The sequence below is a fragment of the Medicago sativa genome, chromosome 3 (genome assembly GCF_051527215.1).
Source record: "Medicago sativa cultivar Bolivia chromosome 3, Bolivia_mono, whole genome shotgun sequence".
Taxonomy (NCBI): Eukaryota; Viridiplantae; Streptophyta; class Magnoliopsida; order Fabales; family Fabaceae; genus Medicago; species Medicago sativa.
This window is the reverse complement of record NC_140751.1, coordinates 21,998,279-22,014,099: the sequence shown is the minus strand read 5'-3', so window position 1 is coordinate 22,014,099 and position 15,821 is coordinate 21,998,279. Positions and strand designations below refer to the sequence as shown.

General features: G+C 34.0%; 2 pseudogenes across 2 annotated transcripts; one reads left to right on the top strand and one right to left on the bottom strand.

The window, feature by feature from the left end:
• Positions 1–6,132: 6,132 nt before the first annotated feature.
• Positions 6,133–10,413, bottom strand: LOC146936393 (disease resistance protein RUN1-like; annotated as a pseudogene). Its single transcript, XR_015030578.1, has 4 exons — positions 9,742–10,413; positions 8,362–9,423; positions 7,121–8,226; positions 6,133–7,038 (listed from the first exon to the last, which is right to left on the bottom strand). The product of XR_015030578.1 is annotated as a disease resistance protein RUN1-like (transcript).
• Positions 10,414–11,104: 691 nt separating this feature from the next.
• Positions 11,105–13,534, top strand: LOC146936392 (uncharacterized; annotated as a pseudogene). Its single transcript, XR_015029970.1, has 11 exons — positions 11,105–11,117; positions 11,232–11,380; positions 11,465–11,733; positions 11,821–11,914; positions 11,997–12,121; positions 12,213–12,306; positions 12,395–12,536; positions 12,625–12,782; positions 12,863–12,983; positions 13,093–13,263; positions 13,380–13,534. The product of XR_015029970.1 is annotated as an uncharacterized LOC146936392 (transcript).
• Positions 13,535–15,821: the final 2,287 nt, after the last annotated feature.

Sequence of the window (15,821 nt, the reverse complement as noted above, 5' to 3'; positions counted from 1 at the left end):
TGACTCAAATGCAATTTTAAAATGGTTTTTAACAGGGAATTAAAGCAAGAGTTTATACAAGAAAATTAAAAGCCTCAGAGACAATTTTTTAGGGATTAGAAGAAGTTTTAATCATGAGAAATGACTAAAATGCCCCTTAGGGGCTGAACTGACTCAAAATGACTCAAATGCAATTTTTGAAATGGACTTTAACATGAGATTGAAACAAGGACTTATACAAACCAATTGAAAAGACTCAAATAATTTTCAAGGACTAAAGTGGGTTTGAATGCAGGAAATGACTAAAATACCCTTTTTCATGAATTTTGTAAATAATATTGAAATAAGATGCAAAGAAAGATGCAATTGATCAGAGACAAATCAAATGACTTGAAATGCAAGAAGAACCCTTTGGATGGTTTTAATATGCAAGAAAAGAAGAATTGAGTCAGTATTTTTAGGCCCATAATTAGGGTATAACACGAAGAGACTTAAATACAAAGTAGCACCTATTTTTGATCCTAAGATATTGTGAATGCATGTAGTGCAATTATGAATGCAGGATGACAAAGATGATTTGAATGAGACGAGAAACAACAACGGGATACCCAAGTTTGTTGAAGAGAGGGATCCGACTCCGCTAGGGGAATGCAGTTTCACTGGGGAAGGAGATTGTCCGCTATCGTATTGGTTCGAAACGATAGCTTAACGGGGACAAAAAAATTTAGTGACACCTCTCGACCAGACACACTGGGGGATGACACTTTCGAGAAAATAAAATGTGATTTCAAACTGTTCATTGGTTGGAACTGTCTGTTTGAAACATGATGAGAGGTAAACTCAAGCGGTCCGTTTTTGATTTTGCAGGCTGGAAAAATTTGTGTGTCTTTTGGGAGGTTCTTTTGCTTGTATTTATAGAGAGCTGGATGAGACATTGAGTTTGTAAAAGCAACAACAGATACTGTCATGGCCAGGATTAAGGGGACATTACAGGATTAAGGGGACATTACAGGATTAAGGGGACATTACAGCCTGTGTTGAGCTGTGTTAGATATTTTGGATTTAATTGGATTTTTATGGACATAATAATAATAATAATAATTATTATTATAATAACAACTAAAAATAATTAATCTTAAAATCTAAAAGTAATTAACTAAAAAGTAATAATAAATAAAAATTGAGAGAAGAGGGCCCGACTCGGAACCAAATATGAGGTATATTAAAATACCTCTCTGCCGAATTTTTGACTGAAAAAACAAAGGCTGGTCGGGGTTACAAGACACGTGTCAGTGGTATCTTAGGTCAAAAATTGGGGTATGACACATAACATGGAAGACATGCTTCTCTAGAAATAGATGTTGTTACAGTAAGGTATTTGTTCAGCTGTATTGCATGGATAAAGGACATTAAAGGCAAACCATATAAATCCTTCCAATCATAGCATTTTTTTATACTAAAGTTCAAACTGGAGCACATAATGCTAAGGTGTCATGAAGGAGCACTTTCAACAATTAATCTAACTTTGAATCAAGGTTAGCTGTCAATATTAGATTTACAATTATAGTACTGCAATGCTTTTTCAGAAACAATGATTCTTAAATAAATAAACAAACTTCTGTCATGTTACTGATCCAATGGAAGTGCATTGCCCCATACAAGAAATTCAATGGATTACAAATTGGTTTTAAATTAGCAGAGGCAAGGTTGTCAAAATCGGGACTTTACTTCAGGTCGAAAGGGAATAGAAAAATCGGGACTTGTAAAATTGCAATCAAAATCGAAGGATTTTACTCAAGGACTTGTAGAATCGATATAGGAAATTGTAAAATTGCAATCCAAATCGATGAATTTTACCAAAAAATATATGTTATAAATGGTATATAGTCATAAATGACTTGGTTTATAAGAAATCATAAAATTGCAATCGAAATAGATGGATTTTGCCTATTTTAGGATTCTACTATGGATTTGAGTCGTTGAAGGTGAAGAAAGTCGCAAAATCCTGAATTTTAGGATTTAAGTCGGGATTTTAACAACAATAGTAACACCATTATATTCAAATTAAACAAAGAAATATCAAACACATGACCCCACAATATAAACCCCTTATTATAATTAATAAATAAAACAAAATAGGAACAATAAAACACAGGAAAATAAATAAATCATAAACAGTGCTATCTAGCAAGGGAAATATTACAGTGCATCCACGCTTATACGATTTCTTGGGAAAAAACTGCACCGCAGAATCCTCTAGACAGTATCGTCCACCTTGCCTTTGCTGCAAAATCAAACACGTATAACTTCTGTTCTCATGTGAACTTGGTTCTGGTTTACAATATCTGAAGTTGCTAAGTAGAACATATATGTATATACATTATTGATGCTTTTGAGTGTGTTATGTTCATCAGCTTCTGAAATTCCAAAATTGGTTATCCTCAACAAAAATGAATAAACAAATGCATATTATGATGTTTCAGCCTAATCCTTGCGACGATCTACCCACAGTTCTTTCATTTATTAAAATATATGGTGAAAGAGTTGGGCCATTCTCTGTAAGCAAATAATCAAAGTTAGTTTTTTTTTTTTTTTTGAGGGAAATAATCAAAGTTAGTTAAAAGGTAAGCCTTACATTGAATAAATTTTTAGTAAGTGGAAACAATACAGAGAGAAACATGATTGTATTTGTTATCACAACAATCATTAAAAGATAGTACACGATAATAAGATTAGCACCAAATAACAAGCCTGTGAGGGTGAGAAAATCTCACCAATTTTTTAAAGCACCAAATCTCACAATTTTGTATCAAGGACAAAATAACAACCCTTGAATGTTTAACGCATTGTTGTAGTATGACTCAAAATTTGATGGATGGAGAATATTGTTGCTAAAAATATAAAAGATTTGTTTAAAATATATTTTGTGCTGAAAATATATTTATGGACAATAAATATATTTTTGTACCGTATGAAAGACGATTTGATGCAAATATATTTTGAAAGGGAATATTATATTTTTGATGCAAATATTCTTTCACTGAAGGAGAGAGAAAAAAAAACGTATCTTCAGTGTGATATTCGTTCCAAATTTATGAGTTATATTTCTCTATAAATATAGACTTTGTGTCAGATGTAAACCTTGAGATATAGGAGGCTGAAACAAGGGTTTAGAAAGACAACAACAAAACTAGGGTTTGTATAGAGTTTGTCTCTTTGAAACAAACATTAGGATTGAGTCTCTTGGTTACGGGAAGAGACTGGGACTTTGGGTAGAATTAGGAGGGAGACTTATTCTTGTAACTCATTGACATCTCTTTTGTAACGATACTCATCATATAGTGAAACGGATGGCTGCTCTCTCCCCCAGACTTATTCTTTTGTGTTCTCTCTTATTTTCTCTCTCGCTGTTTTCTACTTTTGGCGTGTGTTTATAACTGTTACCCACTTGTTTTGGTTGCTTGATTATCCCTTGCTCCACACATCAAGTTGTTATTGGTGTGAGTTTTCAATCGAATTCGCAACAATTGGCGCCCACCGTGGGGCAAGGGTCAAAAGATAATCAAGTATCATTGGTTCAAAGTGGGATATTGAGAATTTTACCGAAGATAACGATTTTGGGTTATGGAAGGTAAAGATGGAAGCGGTGTTAATACAGCAGAAGTGTGAGAAAGCTTTGAAGGGTGAAGGTTCGTTACCGGTCACCATGTCACGAGCGGAGAAGACCGAGATGGTGGACAAGGCCAGGAGTGTCATTGTCTTGTGCCTCGGGAATAAAGTTTCGAGAGAAGTACCAAAGGATACAATCGCGACATCGATGTGGTCAAAGTTCGAATATTTGTATATGACAAAGTTTTTGGCTCATCGGCAAGTCCTAAAGCAACAACTTTACTCATTCAAGATGGTAAAGTCAAAGGCCATCATGGAGCTACTTGTGGAGTTCCAGAAAATCATTGGTGATTTTGAGAACATTGAGGTGCGTCTTGAGGTTGCGGTTGCTCTGATGGTGTGGTGTTGTTTGGAGGATGAAGAAGGTCATGTTCCTCACCTTGAGAATGATGCCAAGTGGAGCGGTGGTCGTCTGGAGAGACGTTAAACATTCAACATCAGCCTGGAGAGGCGGTGGTAAGAATACTCATGATCAGTCTGGAGAGGCGGAGGCAACAATACTCATGATCTACCTGTTGAGGTGGAGTTTCAAGGTTGAAGACATAGTGGGATGTACGCATTTGTTAATTGAGGTAGAGTACGCTCAGCTTGAGGTGGAGTTGAACACACCGGTAATGGTACGACTATGGAGGACCTTGGGTGATATGCTCTATTCTGAGCAAGGGATTTCTTCATGAAGACGGAAGGCATTCCGGAGGTTGAAGAATGTATAGCACGGCTTGCGGGATTACCCTAAAAAAAGGCCAAGGGTGATTGGATGCAAGGAGACCTTCAAGGAAGCGGGAGATGTCCTGTGTTGAAGATGTTATGGTGAATGCTTGTGGAACTACCTATAACTCCTAGTGTAGTTAGACTGCAAGGACTCTTCGAGAAGACGGAAGACATTTCTATGGCTGAAGAGGTTAAGGTAAATGCTTGTGGAACTACCTAAAATTCCTAGTGTAGTTGGACTGCAAGGACCTTCGAGAAGGCGGAAGACATTCCGATGGCTGAAGGGGTTAGGGTGTAAACTTGTGGTGCTACTTGGTGTAGTGGGAAGCAAGGGAAAAAGCAGCATGGTGGTTGATGATAAATTGGCATCATCACTAATTTAGAGTCAAGGTGGAGAATGTTGTAGTATGACTCAAAATTTGATGGATGGAGAATATTGTTGCTAAAAATATAAAAGATTTGTTTCAAATATATTTTGTGCTGAAAATATATTTATGGACAATAAATATATTTTTGTACCGTATGAAGGACGATTTGATGCAAATATATTTTGAAAGGGAATATTATATTTTTGATGCAAATATTCTTTCACTGAAGGAAAGAAAAAAAAAAAAAGAAACGTATCTTCAGTGTGATATTCGTTCCAAATTTATGAGTTATATTTCTCTATAAATATAGACTTTGTGTCAGATGTAAACCTTGAGATAGAGGGGACCGAAACAAGGGTTTAGAAAGACAACAACAAAACTAGGGTTTGTATAGAGTTTGTCTCTTTGGAACAAACACTAGGGTTTGAGGGTTGATTCACCTTGGGAAACACTATTAGGATTAAGTCTCTTGGCTACGGGAAGAGATTGGGACTTTGGGTAGAATTAGGCGGGAGACTTATTCTTGTAACTCATTGACATCTCTTTTGTGACGTTACTCATCATATAGTGAAACGGAGGGCTGCTCTCTCCCCCAGACTAGGTCAATTTGGACCGAACTAGGTCAACAGATTCTTTTGTGTTCTCTCTTCTGTTCTCTCTCTCTCTCTCTCTCTCTCTCTCTCTCTCTCTCTCTCGCTGTTTTCTACTTTTGGCTTGTGTTTATAATTGTTCCATACACTTTGATTTTGGTTGCTTGACTATCGCTTGTTCCACACAGCAAGATTGTTATTGGTGTGTTTTCTCACCGAATTCGCAACACGCATGATATCATCCAATGAATGCATCGCTGGAGTAGAAAGAAATGAAACCATTACATTACCAGTTTCACATTTATTCATAAACTTGTATTTGTAAAAATAAGACTGAATTTTCACCAACAGATGATTTTGTGGTTGATCTTAAATTTTGTGAATAGTGATCATCATCACATAATTTTCTCTTTTTATAAGGATCGGTAATTTGAAGGATAAGAAAGGCAAAAAAATATCTCAATAAAAACATACACACATACATGTCACAACAGAAAACGAAGCACACACCAAAGGAGCATCTTCTACATATAATAGTGCCAAGTCAGAAATGCCATCCATGTTCCTGCAATAACAAATAAACAGAAAACGAAAAAACGGTGTGAGAAGTTTGTTAAGAGTCCTACATTGGAAATGATATGGCCTAAAGAAGTGTTTATAAGTGAGGGCAATCTTCACCTTACAAGTCGGTTTTATGGAGGTGTTGTGTTAGGCCGAACAACAATTTCTCATATGGTATCAGAGCGTATCCAAGATCTGTTGGGCTATATGATATATGAAAGTTAGAAATGATGTTAGAAGCATTAAAAAAAAAATTCAATAATAAACAGAAGTCACAATAATAATATAAATAATGCACCTGAATAACCCACATGAGTTGGCCTGGTGGTATTGGTTTGGGACTTGAGAGTGTGCTCCTGGTCTCGTTTAATTCTCCCCGGTGCTAATTAGGGTGAGCTAATTTAGCTTCTTTAGAAAATAATGCACCTGAATCACATCCTTGACAAATAGAGTTGCATGTTGTTTTTGTAGCAATTAGTAAAGTACATTTGTTATTGCAGTGACAATAAAGCCATACGATATTGTTGTTCCACAAGTTCTATCTCAAAAACTTCCATGTCCGAAAATCTTTGCTTTTTCAATCGTGATTGTGAAACATTGAAATGTTCACCAAATTTTCTCTTTCTACATGGACTGGTAAATCTGATATCATCCATGTTGCTTTTCTCATTGAACACATGGATTCCCATTTCTGTGTTGTAGTATTTCATCACCTCATCCCCATCACATTTCGATTTCAAATAATTTTTCCACTCAATCTCAACCGTAAGCTCCGCATGGATCCATTCATTTTTAAAAAGTTCTTTACACAATTCAGATTCGAGTGTCTTGTAGCTCTTCCTCCGTTGAACTCGTCTTTTCAAATCCATATCAGATAGGTAAATGTGATCTTTTTGTATCCAACAATTCCAGTAATCCAACCGATAGATATATTCCCGGCCGTTAAGGAAAATATTGAATCTAAGTGAAAGAGCTCTATTGTTTGGATCCTTGATATTATGCATTGATTTTGTAGAAAAGAAGAGAGCTAAGGAAGGGATCTTGTTACGAAACCAGAAAGAAATGGTCGTTGGTACGCTGCTTTGGTATTCAAACCACTTCGGAATCCTCTCATTTTTTGATGGAAACCATAAATTGGTCCATCCAGACTCATGTAGTCCCTGTTAGTTTATGATATCATCAATTTCATTATAAATTCCAAAATATAAAATCAAATATTTATGCAAGTAAAAACAATGATACCTTATTTAGGAGCATACTTCTACTCGAGGAATTCAATGATTCACAACATAATGCACACAACCATTTTAGATTTGGCGGAATCCCTCTAATTTTTTCAAGAAACTTGCAATCATCCAATCTAAGACTATGTAGAAATCAACATTCTTTGAGACATTCGGGAAGAATTTTGAAATTATGTATAGACAAGTCTAGATATCTCAAATTAGAACACAACATGAGAACTATTGGAAGACATTCATACGAGAGACTGTTTGTTACGAGATCAAGAAATTCGACATTTGAAGACATTGTAGAACTCAGTTTACCATTAACACATGGTAGTAATAGACGACAACCCTGAACCCAAATACGCGACAAATTTGGCATCTTACATATGATACTTGACAACCTAAAGATTCCACTTCCCATTATAAATACCGAAATAAGCCCAGTGAGATTTTGAAAAGAAATCGGAAAGCTTTCAATGGAAGTTCCAGAAATACAAATGTGTTTCAGATTTTCCATCTTGTCCAATATTTCAGGAAAACTTTGAAGACTCTTGCAATCACAAATATCTAATTTTTTAAGGGAAGTCAGCTCCAAAGGTGGAAAACTCATCAGCTTGATACAACCTTTGGCATTCAAGATTTCAAGTTTATTCAAGAATCCAATAGAATTGTCAATTGTCATTAAATTTTCACAATTTTTAAAGGAAAATTTTTGTAAATTTGGGAGACAGGAGACATTTGATATATGTGTTAAATATTCACAATTGTCGAACTTCAAAACTTGCATATTCTCAAACTTCTGCATAAACAAAAAATATAAAAATAAATAAAAATCAAATGAAGAATCTCAAAGGGAAGTTATAGATATACATGATTGGAAAATAAACTTATGTCACTTGCCTTGTTGAAAAATCTAGATAATATAGACTCTGAAGGATAGTTCTGCCATTCCAATACTCTTAAACTTCTTGGGAAATGTCGGGAACCTCTGGAAAAATGACCGCTTTGAATGACAAGTGTTTTGAGATTTTTCATCTTCTTGAAGGCCTTTCCATTCCAGGCTATTACAACTTCCAATGAGGGGGAATTCAGATATATCATTTCAACTTTACCGGTCCCCTTCAACCATAATTTAGACAAGACTTCAGCACACATAGAAATTTACATATAATTAAGAGTAAAAGTTGTGCAAAAAGAGGAAAATCATGCCTAAAGATAAAAATCGAATTGCTCATAAATATTAGTCTTACTCACCGTATTTTCGTTTAAAACATGAACTATATCTTGGTGAAACCATAATCTACTGCGTTCTCCAGGTTCTTTGATTGATTCTTGTCGCACAATTTCTTTGCCCATATCCTCAATCAAGTCATGTAACGTCACTTCATTTGTGCAACTCATGTGTCCCCAAGTAATCTTTATGAGAGATTTATCAACCAACACTCGAACATGATGTTTTATGCAATGACCATAGTGAGCATGGAGTATTTCTTCAACCTTTGTCAATCTACACCCTTTAAAACAACAAGCAATATCTAGAAAGACACTCTTCTCTTCTTCGTCCAAAGCATCAAAGCTTACTTTAAGTATCTTTTGGATCTCTTCATGTGAAATCCTTTCATACTTATCCAATGTAGATTTCCATTCTGCTATACCCTTCTTAATCAAATTGGAACCCACTATTTCTATAGCTAATGGAAAGCCAGATGCATAACTAATTGCACGGTGCAAAATATCGTCGTAACTTGAATCAATTATGTTGCTTTTAAAAGTTACCCACTTCATCAATTCAAGAGCTTCTTCCTCATTTAAGTCATCTACTTCATATATTTGTTCTATCTCATGACATTGTAGCAAGTGTTTGTCTCTTGTGGTAATAATGACTCTACTGCCAAGACCAAACCAATCAAGTCCTTCTTTTGATGTAACCTTTGTTTTATGATTGGAATACCTTCGTTGACATTTTGCACTTGAATTTCCACTCCTATGGTTTCGAAGATGAGCTGCTTCTGGAGATGTTCTAACCCATGTTTAACTGAAATCTCTCATACATTGTGAAGGAAACACGAACATTCAAATTGATTGGAAATCAAATTATAAACTGCTCTGGCAAGTGTTGTTTTACCTATTCCTCCTGTTCCATAGATCCCTATCATGTAAACTCGATCATCATTTCCCACATGCAGAAGTGAATTCACCTGGAGTACTCGAGACTCAAGTCCAACAGGGTAATCAACAACATGTAAAGGTGCGCGGCTGATCTTACCGCAGACCTCTTTAACTATCATATCAATAAATTTCTGTTCATATTCATTCCTGTCAATCAGACAAGTATGAGTAAATGTATCAGAATCAAAATAACATCCATGTAGTAGTAGTAGTAGTAGTAATAATAATAATAATAATAATAATAATAATAATAATAATAATAATAATAATAATAATAATAATAATAATAATAATAATAATAATAATAGTAAAATTATAATAGTAATAATTTAATTTAAATTGTTTCAAATACATATACTTCTCTTTATCATTTAATCTAAGGATGAAATAATTTTCTAATTGATTAATTGAAATTATGTGTGGTTGCAGAAAATGGCAAAAGAGGATTGAAATGAAGAGAGGTACCCAAGATTAAAATGGTAGCCAGATAAGTTAGCAGCATGGTTAAGAGCCAACTTCCATTGGAGCAACTGCTCCATATTTTTCTTGTTATTTTGAAACCTCTCTTCATACTTAGCTAGTGGTTCACCATAACTACCTTTCTGATGTCGTACATGAGAAGGTTCAACACAATAGAAAACAGGAAAAACGTAACGACCCTTTTCCTTTAAGCAGTAAATCATGTGCACAAGTTCATCTAAACAAAATGAAGAAGAGGCATGGTTGATAGAAAATACAGGAACTAAAATTCTTGACTCTTCAATGGCTTTGACAAGTGATGGTGTGATTTCTTCTCCTCTTTGAAGTTCACTATCATCAATGAAGGTGTGAATTCCTTTATCAAGAAGAGCCTTGTAGAGATTTCCGGTAAAACCATATCGAGTGTCACTACCCTTGAAACATAGGAAGACTTGATAGGTGAACTCATGGGGAAATAAAGAGGAAGATGAAGGTGATTGCATAGCCATAAGAATTTAGAAGAAAGGAAGCAGAAAAGAGTTTGAGGATATAGAATATGAGAATTTATAAACTAATTAGAAAAATGGTAATTGGAGAAACAAACTTCCTAACATTAAAATGGATTCTTGAGATAAAAATAGGAAAATAACCAAAACATATCACTTGAAAGATACATTTGAAAATAATTGATTCATGAGTAAATTATTATGGACAAACAATAAGAAAAGACAATTCCCTTTAAATATAACTATTTGTGCAATTATTATAAGTTTAAGAAGCAATTGACTTTCGCCATTTATTTTATAGAAAATATCCCACGATTTGTTGTATTTCTTCATCTAATCTAATCACAATATTGACAAATGTGAAACCTCCTCTTTTTTACTGGACTCAAAGTCCATATAATAGTGTGAACAAATGAGACAAGAATATATTTGTATCTCCTCTCTCCACGTCAAAGCGATAAGAAGTACTCCCTCCATTCCTTTTATTTTGATGTTTTAGGTGATTGCACAAATATTAAGGAAGACTTTTTTATCTTGAACGATGTTTGGTTAAAAAAACAAAGATGTTGTATGTTGAATGATGTTGAAACAGGTTGTATTTCAAATCCGTTACCTATGTTGTAAGTTCTTCTTTATATGGATCCATAAAAATCACGTTTTTAATCGGTTATGATATTTGCTTTTTAAGAGTGTCTAAATGTTATCCTTATTTTCATGCCTAAGCTTTCATTAAGAGAGATTCTATGTGTTATCTATGTGTTAAGAGTGTCTAAACTTTTTAAGAGTGTCTAGACCCGTTACCTATGTGTTAAGGCCTAAGCTTTCATGCCTAAACTTTTTAAGAGTGTTTAAACCCGTTACCTATGTGTTATCAAAGTTTGATGATATCCTATCAAAGTTTCATTAACAGAGATTCTTTTTTTTTTTTTTAAGTTTTCACACCATATTTCAATATCCTTTTACATTTATACTTATTTGAACTCAACATAGATTCAAAGATTAAGGAAAGACCAGTTCAGCTCATTTTTGATGTCAATGACAAGAAGGACTTTTGGAAACTAGCTGTTAAGGTCAAGGACAAATGGACTGTTGTGAAGGATGGCAAGGAACATTTGGAGCTGTTGATTGTTGATGCAAAGGTGATGGGATGAATATTAACTTTCATACAACTTTTTTGTTTTGTTTTTACCCTTTTATTATCATACTAATATATACGGTTCTAGGGTAATGATATTCAAGTTGTTATTCCTACTGGTTACAAAGCTGTCTATGACAAGATTCTGGAAGAGAATAGTACATATACTTTGAGTAACTTTAATGTAGCAAACAATGACTTAGCATTCAAAGCTTCTGATCACAAGTACAAACTAAAATGGACCGGTGGAACCAGTGTTGGTGACAAAAAATGTGCATACAATCTCATACGATAACATCAAGTTCAAACCTTTTGCTGAAATTGTGACTGGAAAATGGAGAGCTGACCTTTTAGTTCGTAAGTAAATTTATAGTTTGGTGTATTTCTGCATGTTTGTTGTATTATAGTTTGTTTAACTATAACTTCACTTTACCGGTTTTGTAGATGTTATTGGTGTTGTTCAAGATATGGGCTATTGTCAACTGACTGAAGGCACTGGCAAGAAGCTTCAAGTTAACTTTACAATGAAAGATCTAAGGTGTTTAAAACATAGCTCAGATTGATATATATTTTATTATGTTGTATCATTCAATTGACTTTGTATATATTCGTGTTTTTAGTGACATTTCGCTTAATTGCACTCTCTGGGAGGAGTATGCTGCCAAGTTTATCCGTTTCAGCAATGAAATAAAGGAGGCTGGACCTGTAGTGGTAATGTTGAAGTACTGCAAAATCAAGGAAGAAGGTTGCTACTTACTATATTTCATCAAATTTGAGTATCATTTTAAGACTCTATTTACAATACTCTATACCTTGCTAAACTCATTATGATGTAGGTCGCTTTCCGCTAAGTGTTTCAAACACTTATTCTTTCACAAAACTATTTATCAATGAAGAGGACATTGCTGAAATCAAGCATTTCAAGTCACAGTGAGTTGGTCTACTTAACCAATCTATACTTTTTTATACATTTTCAACCATCATATAGAGACCTATATATGTTTATACTCATTTACAGGTTACCTAGAAATGATGTTGCTCAATCTCAAAGTCAGTTGATGTGCACACAGTCATCATCCAGTTCACAATTCACTTCTGAAGAGGATTTGCTTGAAAAAACTCCTGTTTTGCCACTCGCAGAAGTTATCCAACTTGACCAGGTTTTAGTTTTGTCGCTCATACTCATATGTTATTTGGCGCTTATTTTGTATTATATATTGACTCATCAACTGCCACTATTTTACCCAGATTTCTTATGTTGTTACTGTGGCTATGGTGGAAAAGGTGAACTCAACCAAATTAGGCTTGTACTACTTTGCTTGCCACAAATGCCCTAAGATTGCAAAGGGTGACAAACCTCCATATACTTGTGAAGATGGACACAACACTGAGACTGAAATAGTTAGGTATTTAGAACTATTAAACCACCTACATATGTGCTTACCCATCTTGATCAAACACTTAACTATCAATTGTTATATCATAGGTACAAACTTGAACTTGAAGTTTCTGATCAATTTGCGAAAGCAACTTTTGTGATGTGGGACCGTGAAGTTACTCAGCTATTAGGAGTTTCTGCTGCCCAACTTCACATGAACATGATTCAGGTCTATCTACTCAAAGATTCCATTTTGCTTACATCAAATTCAAGCTACATTTTACATAAAATGTGACCTAACATTATTTTTGATATGGATTTCATCTTTGTAAATATAGGCTGGTATTACTAATCGTTTTGAGTACCCTCTTATCATGGACGACCTGGCTGAAAAGACAATGGTTTTCAAGGTTAAGTGGCAGCCAAGGTGGAAATCATGTTCTGTTGTTTGTTTCAAAGAGTCTCCAGCCTTTGTTGATCAAGTCAGGGCAAAATTTCCTAACTACGAGGTAACTTATTGACCTATTCTTTGTCCACTAACTTATGGTTTTATTTTATAACCCTCACCATTTTGTTTTATACACTCTTTTACTCAACTAACACTAATTAATATGATATCTACCAGCCTGCTCCGGCAATTGTTGAGGTCGACCCAACTCCTATGATTCAAGATATTGTTGATGCTATCAATGTTGATGACGATGTTGTTACCGTATCCACTGTATGTTTTTTAGTAACTTGATACCCAATCTATACTCCATTCATCTAAACATTCATATTGATTTACAAATATAGCATTTCTGGTGGCAGGTTTTAATTTGACATAAACTACAAATATATTTTGTATTGCAATCTTGCTAACCTGTTTTTGTTATTGTCTATTTGCATACAAAATGAGATATCTGGATCAGCTGAGTTTGATCCAGATAATCTTAGCCAACTGACTCCTCTAAGCAGTCTCAAGCATTCTGACCTTTCCAAGAACTGGGACACTTTGAGCCAGTTCACACCAACAAGCAACAATCCTATTGCTGAGCTCGCCAATGATTCCCCTGTTGGCCAGAACATTGCTACAAAGCACAAGTCTGCTGATGCTGGACCTCAGACTGCAACACATCATGAACTCATCCCTCCCAAGCATTCCTCATCCAAGAGGGTTAAGCTCATCAAACAGGAGAAGAAATAGGAGGCTGCTTTCAAGTGTGCTTCCTTTTTTTTTGTGATCTGCATAGAGAAGTGTTACAAAGTGCTTTGATGTATTACTCATCCACTATTCCTATGTGATCTAACTTTTATTTTGCTTCTATGTTTTGTAACTAATGAATTTGGGTATTAACTTGGGTATGCTGAAATCCCAAGATATGCTAGACATCATTTTGCTACTTTCCTACTAATCCCATATGTTTATGTTGCCTTATATAATCATTTAGTCGTTTTCATTATACTTGCTTGCACTTCACAAACATATCATTACTTATTGGCAAACAAGTTAGGTTGCCACCTTAAATGCAATAGTTATATTAAATCATTTTATTCAACAACATTGTTATGATATGTAATAGTTATATTACAGATATACAAATTAACTTAAACTTTATGCATATTAAATCATAAACATTAAAATCTAGTTATATATCCAAAAACAGGTCATATATCCACTGTCATTAACATTTGCATATTATAAACTTACAACTTCCACCGTCATTATCGAAACGGTTTAATCATCTCTCATTATCAATTTAATATTGAAACCATATATACCTATAGATTTTGGGTATCATATATCTTTTTCCAACACTGTTCTGATATGTAATAGTTGTATTTCAATCTATACAAATTATCAAATATACATTAAATCATAATAATTAAAATTAACTTACAAACTAAAAAACTATGATGGTAGTTGTCATTAGGAGTTCTTCATATTATAAACTTACAACTTCCACCTTCATTATACAAACGGTTTGGTCATCTCTCATTATGATTTTAATATTCATACCAAACATACCTATATTTACCTATATATTTTGGTTACCATTTTTCAATTTCCACCTTATAATTTGTAACAAATTTACCAAGAACCTTCATGTATATATGGATACATAAATTCAAAGTTAGCCTCATACTGATTGAGATTCACTACCAATTCATATTATCATAAGTCAGTCTACGTGTCACTTATATGAATTTAAATAATCTTATTTTTTAAAAGTTATAGGGAATGAATTCATCAATGGTACCCCACTATATGAGCTTCCAAATGCTAAACCCTTTTTTCAAGCAACCATTATCTTAGTAACTACTTATGTTCAAGTTATAAAATATCATTGGCGAGATTTATTTTTAATAGATAAAAACAATTTTATTTTCATTGATTGAGTTACATATTTTTAATAAACAATTGTCAATTAGTCTATTGTTTACTAACTTTATCTTCCAAGGGAAGTTACATTGACGGAAGCCAGCTAGCTTCCTGAATGACAAGACACATGCTTCAACACTCCAGCCATGCTTTCTGCAAACCATTTAATGCAATTTCAATCTCTTTTCTCAAAGACACCCCCACCTTATCAAGTGAAAGGCTATTATTTGACAGCTTTGATCTGCACAAGACATAGCTCTAATCCTCTACTCTTTTATTCCTATTTTAATTATATACCATTGTGCATCACCTAAAGTGTATGAACCTTAGCTCCCACTTTTCCTTCTTTTACTTACCTTTCACACCATTTTGTTTGTTTTTTTTTATTATAAAAAAATACCTTTACCTTGCAATTCTTATTCCTTGAAATACTTACCTTATAACTATATTATAACTAAAAAAATTGTTCCAATGTAATAGAAACAAACCAGATTAAATATTATATTTAACTAAATCTTATATTTGTACTTTATATCGTTGAAAAAAAATAAGTCTCTGTAGTATATTTTACTTATGACCAACTATTTATTTATTTTCATCATTATTTTAATGTACCCTACTATTTTAATAAAATAGTTCAACAAAAGGGTTTACCAGTCACAACCCCGACATTGTCTTCAACACTCTCATCATGCCAACCTGAAC